This window comes from Papaver somniferum, chromosome 10 (assembly GCF_003573695.1).
Source record: "Papaver somniferum cultivar HN1 chromosome 10, ASM357369v1, whole genome shotgun sequence".
Lineage (NCBI taxonomy): Eukaryota > Viridiplantae > Streptophyta > Magnoliopsida > Ranunculales > Papaveraceae > Papaver > Papaver somniferum.
The window spans coordinates 72,363,046-72,370,844 of NC_039367.1; the positions used below are offsets into that span (position 1 = coordinate 72,363,046).

General features: G+C 37.5%; 1 pseudogene; it reads right to left on the reverse strand.

The window, feature by feature from the left end:
• Positions 1-312: 312 nt before the first annotated feature.
• LOC113315781 lies at positions 313-2,991 on the reverse strand (annotated as a pseudogene).
• Positions 2,992-7,799: the final 4,808 nt, after the last annotated feature.

The following is a 7,799-nucleotide window of genomic DNA, read 5'->3' on the forward strand; positions in this document are numbered from 1 at the left end:
TATGAATTCTTTTCTAATACCGGATAATATTATCCATAAAATGGAACAATCCCAAAGGGATTTCTGATGGGGGAAAATTCGAGTGGTAGTTCTTATCTTAAAAGACGAGACAAAGTTTGCACTCATGAAATTAGAGGAGGATTAGGTTTTAGGAATCTTAAATTTACTAATAAAGGGAGACATTTAGTGTTGGCTTGATTAGAGTTCTTAAGATGTACATCACAAAATTTGTTGGATTAGAGATTCACTTGATCAATGTAACTCACTTACAATTCATTTCTCTTCCACCAAGGTAACATTTTCTTCGGTAGTTCATGTTTCTTCCTCTACGCCTTCTTTTATGCTAACAATCAGCTTCCCTTCGAACTTTTGAGATCCCGTCAACCTTTCCAAATTAACAAATGAAACTCCTCCAAGAACATTATTCATACACCCCGATAAGAAAACTGAGCCCTTAAACACAACTGGAGGGAGACCCTTCTCTATCAAAAATTCGATCCCGTTGGGGGTTTGATAACTAAAGTTACTGCTCAAACACATATGAGTCTCCCAAGTCATTGCAATCAAAAGTGTAGATGAAGGCTTGTTTGTTGTCTCAAAATTAGGATCCATCTTCTTTGTCGTTAGAACAGTTCCAACAAGTCCAACAGCAACCCCAACAACAACAAAAACAGCTCCTTTGTAAACAAGAGTCCCAAATCGATCGAGAAGAGTAAACATCCCGGGTTCAAACATATGGCTTTGTATACACCTAACAAATATGGAAGGAAGAGATGAAGATGTTGAACCCATTGTTGGGGCTAACAGATACATCAGAACGAAATTCAAAATTGATCCGACAACAAGAGTTGAGAAAACAAAATCCAGCTCGTTAAGCCCAAAATTAGGGAGAGATGTCATATCACCAAGAGCACATGCACTCACACCTACGATTTCTTCCATTAAAACCTTAAACGGAAATTGTGGATCGACAACAACTCTATATCTCCAATAATTCAGTAAAAGCCCTAAAATTCCAAAACTAGATGCAGGAGATCTAAATTGCCATCACCATCATTATTACGTCGACCAGAGTCCCCTCCTCCACCATTTTTTCCATCTCCTCCTGTGTTGTGATTACCAATCCCACTGGCACTATTGTCACTAGTACCCACAGATAGTTCTGCATTTACAGAGAATTTGGGCTTTGAAGATTTGGATTGCGGTAAAGATAATGATAGATTAGTAGGAGAATGAGAGTTTAATGAGATACATATAGACTAGAAAGAGGGAGTGATGGAAGATGAGAAGAAGTTCGAGTTGAGAACTGAGAGTTTCCAATGAGGTCGTGTGGGATTGACTGAGGAGAAAACCAATGCTGGGCTACGACCTCCATGCTGGCTAGTAGTTGTACGGAACAGACCAGATAACCTCTAGGAAACGATGGATGTTGAGTCTAATAACCTTCTTGTGTTGCAATCTCAAACCCTACAAAAAAAGGAAAAGAAATAGTATTAATCAGGGAAGTACAACAATGACAGCAAGTAATGTGATTCGTAGATAAGCTTCACATGCATAATACAAGATTATGACCAAAAAAACTGTAGAAGCCAATTAATCAAGTACCAACAATCTACTCAAATCTAAAAATAAAATAAATCAAGAACATCTTAGTCTACATAAAAAGTTGGAAACTAAGGATAAAGGTGTGTAACTGTTGATATAGTGGTGCACATAAAAGTTTTAGATAATGGAATGAAATTGCAAATTCAAAAGGAATAGAATGAATACATCATGTAAAGTCACGATAGTTTAACAAACAACAAATCCCCAATCAAAATGACATGAAATACCATGTAAGTCACACTGCAGTTCAAAAGAAATAATACTTGTCAAATATAATTGATCAGAGACAAGAAGGGATATGAAGAAGTCATACATACTTCCTTGAATAACTAGCAGTTTAACAAAAAGAAAAAAAATGTCAAAAAACTCAAATCTTGAAAGTCTATGCCAAAATTCATCATATAAAAAATGTCAAAGAACTCTAATCCTGTTAGAGCATTGCTCGGTCGAACTCACAAGTGTTGTTATATCAAGCTTGTTGTCAAATTTAGTTGGTCAAAACTATATCTTGATTTCTAGTCTACAATTAGACAAGTCTCGGATTAGGATAGAAGTGTAGTTGAGAAACGGACATCACAGCAGTCATTATCGTTTATACCGTTTGAAGGCAAAGATCAACTGAAGCTTTTGGAGAACTTCTTCAACAAAAGGTAAGTGAAGACTGAACCACCTATTTCTCAAGTTATATTCGCCTTTCTATCCATGAGACTATGTCTCATGACTAATTAGACTACGCACGCATAACAAGAATTTCGAGTCAAGTTTATCTTGGTAATATCGTTCTTGAAATATGATAACTAAGCTTAATGAACATTTGTTCATACTTTATGAATTTCGGTTAAGGACAAGTTATTGTTCGTAATCAAAATCGTGATTCAAGAATTATCAATCGAAAATAGTCTGGAACAGTGATATGTGTCATTGATGTTATTTGAAAATGTTTCGAATTGATTTAGAGAGAATATGGGACTATTGTAAATTCGGATACAAGAAAGTGTACGTTCCAATCTTACAAACTAGGAGAATTGTTATAAGTCCGGAGCCATAGTACATGTACTCAGTACACGTACCATAATAGATATATGTCGACAACAACTCTTTAGCATGCTACCAGTATGCACACCTTATCGTAACTCCCATGCCTTTCTTGGTCGTACCAACCCAACCGGCGATTTCCGACAAGTCTTTCTGCATTTGGAGAGCGCCTGAAATAGGCAAAGGACTTGGATCTACCAAATGAAAAGAATGCCTCTGAGATTCAATCATAACAACTTTACATTTTCTCTTCCGCTTCTTGGAAGACAACCTGAAAACGAGAGCAATAAGAACGCCGATTGAAGTATCCGATTCAGGAATGTTAGTCGATCGCGGTGAGTAGTACCCCATGAGAAGGACTGTATTTTATGTATTATCTCCGCATCTGGATACTGGGTCTGAAAAGCCTCTCTGAAAGAAGGAAAAGACCGTCTTAGCTTGGATTTCAAGGATCTTAATTTAGATTTTGAACAACTTCTCTTCTTTCTCGAATTGCGGAGATTTTTCATAAATCTATCCCATTTTTGTTTCTCGGGTTAACCAGAAGGGGTTAATTATATTTACATAAGTTTTAAACTTGCATTTTTATTCAAAATAAGTTTTATCTTTTCTCCTACCTTCAGAAAAACGAAACCCAATATCCTATCTTTTTACTTTTGCCTGTCAATGCTCGCTCGAAGCTCTTTGATCACTTCAACGGGCCCGAGGAAAATTTGTGTAGGATTGAATCTCAGAGATTCTCGCACATCCTAGTTGTGAATAATGACCAAAAATACTTGGCCTGCCTCTACCAGTCTGAGCCTGCCTGTACCAAGAGCCCAAAACTTGTTACAGTATGTTATGGGACGCCTAGCCTGGTTAGCTTAAATAGGCGGGTTAGGATGGTTCATCCAATCTCTATATTCCTTTTTTTTTGTTGCTTCAAAAAATAATTTTATTTATCTAAACATTGTCATACATGATAGAGTTTTAACAGGAAAAATGGCGGTTCCCCGTCCCACCTATTATAGCTAATCTGCTCCCCTTCCCTCTTTTCGAGCATGTTTAGCTAGTTTATCCGTACATTTATTAGCCAATCTGTTTATACGTTTACAAGAATGAGAATCGAAATAACATTAACTGAAAACGTGCATCTTCGGCAATGCCACGCAGCTCCCATGGAATATTAGATACCTCTCCTAGGATAGCTTGTATGGGACTTTGATAATTAAACTCTATAATAATCTTCTTGATGAGTCCTAATTGTATCCTCCATTGCACTCCTTCCAGAATAGCTAAGCTCTCCATATGATGAGCATCCAACGCCCCTTTGAAACAGGTGCACTTTGAAGCTACATGAGTACCTGCTCCAATACGAAAGATTAGTCTGTATCCACCTGTTTTAGGTCTATCACAATAAGATGCATCAGTGTTAATTAAGTTTAATAAATCATTATCAGGTGGCTGCCATTTACGAACCACTATACTCTTATCGGGATTATTGTTCTTCTTATAAGCTGATTCAGCACTTAGGAGAGATCTGTCTATAGCATGAATTAACTGCTGTGGTGTTTGAGATTTGTTTACAAACACAAGACTGCATCTGTCTTTCCATAAGAACCAACAGATAATGACAATTTTACTGATGATTGAAGAGTCAGCACCAGTGAACCATGAAGATATCCTTTTCCTTGGAGTATTCCATTGATTATCATCTCGTCTGCAACCAACACTGAACCATACTGCTCTTGCATAATCATACTCATATATAATATGCATTGTGGTCTCTGTAGCACATTTGCATCTACTGCAGATAACATCCTCCTGCCAGATTCTTCTACTCAATCTCTTTTCAGATGGAACAATGTCTTTGATACATTTCCAGATAAAGATTTTAACTCTTGGGATGACGTTTATGTTCAATACTTTCCTCCAAATATTAGCCGAGGAAGGTTTATATGTAGCTAGTCCATTGTGGTTCTTCATATTGTAGAGTGCATAATAAGATGACTTTACCGTAAAATTCTCATTCTTAGTAAGGGACCAATATAGCCTGTCTTAAGAGCAATGTGGAATTCTCATATGCAGAATCTATTGAGCAGTACCTGGATCAAAGAGATTGTTAACTAATTGAGTTCTCCAACTTTTAGTATCTTCATCTATTAATTCTGAGACATAAATATATGAAGAAGGATTACTTGCATTGCTAGAAGGAATATGTGGTGTATCTTGATGCAGAATCCATTTGTCCTGCAAAATAAGAATCCGCTTACCATTACTAATTGACCAGCAGCTGAATTTCTTAATAAATTCAAGCTCAGATCTAACACTCTCTCAAGATAAGGTAGAGTCCCTCTTTTTAGGGGATGAAGAGAATGAAAGTTTTTGAAGTATTTGGCTTTTATAAAACATACTAGGAAAGTATCATCTGTAGTACAAATTCTCCAAGATGCCTTTACCAAAAGTGCATGGTTAATGGGATTCAAATCAGTTATTACGAAATTTTTGTAGGTACAAAAAGCTTGTAGCCTGGTCGATCGCCTGACATGGTTACCGAAATGTGAAATTACTTTTAGCTTTGGGGTTCAAAATAATTGCTTTTAGCTGGCTTGCATGACCTGACTGGAATTTGGGTGGCTAAATATGAGGCCTGCCTGTCCTAGATTAAGAAACGAGCAAGCTGCCCGACCTAGACCAATTTACACCCCTATGTAGGAGCTGCTGGTGTACCTATATAACTACAGTAAAATTTCGATAAATTAATAGTCTCAGACTGCCAAATTCTATTAATGTAGCGAACTTTTAATTTATCGATAAATTAATAAGTTATCAAATTATCGTTATATTCTAAATTTAAATTTTAAAAATTAAGTAAAATAAAATGTTTAAGTTAAACTTAAAGATATCCCCTGATAACAAATATGTTGAGATTTTATTTTCAATTTAAATAATTGTCTAATAAGTTTTTGGCATAATATAATATATCGTATATTGTGTACCTAAATTTATACATCTTCGAGTCCAAATTTGTGCACCCCTCTAAAACCGGGTGCACAATTCGGCCTCTCCTATTGCGTAACTTTTCGATCACAAAACCAATTTTACTTTCTAATAAAAAAATTTCTCTTTCTTAGTTATTCATCATCTATCTCTTCCTATTTCCTTACACAACAAAACGCCATGGACAACTCCATCACCATCAACGAGCCATTTCTTTCTTTCATTGTTGATCACTGACGTCTTCGTCGACATATTTAAAGTGCACAACTTCTCGAGGAATCAATCGTGATTAGTGGAACAATAAATTGAATTTGTATACTGTTTTAGGTACAAATATCATAGTAGAGTCGGAAGCCTACTCTAGAAAGTAGTACATGGTTAGCCACAAGAAGTTGGCTCTCCCTTTATTAGTAGAGAGAGGATCCCTATTTATAGACATTTCTTGAAATGAGAATGTCCAACATGTATCCTCTCCTGTCTTTTCGTGTCTTACATCATCTTCGACTCGCCCTCTTCTCAGCGTCTCTTGGGATTGCTCACTTCCTGCAAGTCCCCTTGTGCGGTGTATCTTCGACTCGCCTTCTTCTCGGCGCCTCTTGGGCTTTCTTCCTTCAAGTCCCCTAGTGCGGTGTCACTTAGAATTGCTATCTTCTTGGTGTCTCTCGGGCGTGCTTTCTTCTCGGCGTCTTTTATGTTGTTAAACGCTTGAGAGAGCCTCTTCTTTTTCGTCAAGGCTTGAGAGCCACTTTCATCATTTTTTTTTTCAAAGGCGCAAGAGACGCCTTTTAGAGTTGGAGAGTTTCTACCCTCTCTTCATTTTTTATCAAGGGCTTTTAAGAGCCATTTCTTCTTTCATTCTTCTTTTCAAAGGCGCAAGAGACGCCTTTTGGAGTTGGAGGGTTTCTACCCTCTCTTCTTTTTCTTGTCAAAGGCTTGAGAGCCGCTTTTAAGGGCTTTTGAGAGCCGCTTCTTCTTTCTTTCTTCTTTTCAAAGGCGCAAGAGACGCCTTTAAGAGTTGGAGGGTTTCTACCTCTCTTCTTTTTCGTCAAAGGCTTGAGAGCCGCTTTCATCATTTTCCATTTTATTATTATTATTTATTTATTTATTATCAAAAGGCTTGAGAGATGCTTTTGAGGGCATAAGAGCCGCTTATTCTCTTGGCGTAAGAGCCGCTTTTTGGGGTCGGAGGGTTTCTACCCTCTCTTTTTATCAAAGGCTTGAGAGCCGCTTTCTTTAATTTTAGGCGCTCGAATCTCAAAGAGTGAGAGCAAAAGGATTTGGGCGCTCCAGTCTCAAAGAGTGAGAGCAAGATGATTTATGCGCTCGAGTCTCAAAGAGTGAGAGCGAGAGGATTTAGGCACCCGAGTCTCAAAGAGTGAGAGCGATAGGATTTAGACGCTCAAGTCTCAAAGAGTGAGAACAAGAGGATTTAGGCGTTCGAGTCTGAAAGAGTGAGAGTAGGAGGATTTGGGCGCTCCAGTCTCAAAGAATAAGAGCAAGATGATTCAGGCGCTTGAGTCTCAAAGAGTGAGAGCGAGAGTATTTGGGCACTCAAGTCTCAAAGAGTGAGAACAAAAGGATTTAGGCATTTCGGGTCTCAAAGAGTGAGAGCAAGAGGATTTAGGCGCTCGAGTCTCAAACAATGAGCACAAGAAGATTTTTGGCGCTCGAATCTCAAAGAGTGGGACAAGAAAATTTTAACACTCTCCCTTTTATCGAGGGCGAGAGGATTTATTCTTAAGTTGTTCGCACCTCTTGTTGAGGGAGACTTTTTCGCATACATATTTGTTATATGCGTATGGATTTATTTTCTATCCTCATCTTCATAAAGTGATACATACAAGAACAATAGTAGTAACGTCGTAGAACTTCTGAAAATGTAGCTAATGTGATAGTGAATTCATAAGGATAATGTTTTCGACTTATTGAAGCTATTCTGCAGCTTGTAAAGTAATCATTAATTTTAATGGGTGACTTAACAATTGGCCCGGGCGGCTGTATTAGGTGTGAGTTTCTATACATGTACATACATGCGCCACATAAAATTGAAATGCGTATGAGCGCTACAGGATAATGATGTATCGAATTTCATTTTATACATACTAGGACATGCTTGATGAAAAGTGCAAATATCTGTTATGAAATCACATGCAGACATGCTATACCGATCACTTTTTTTT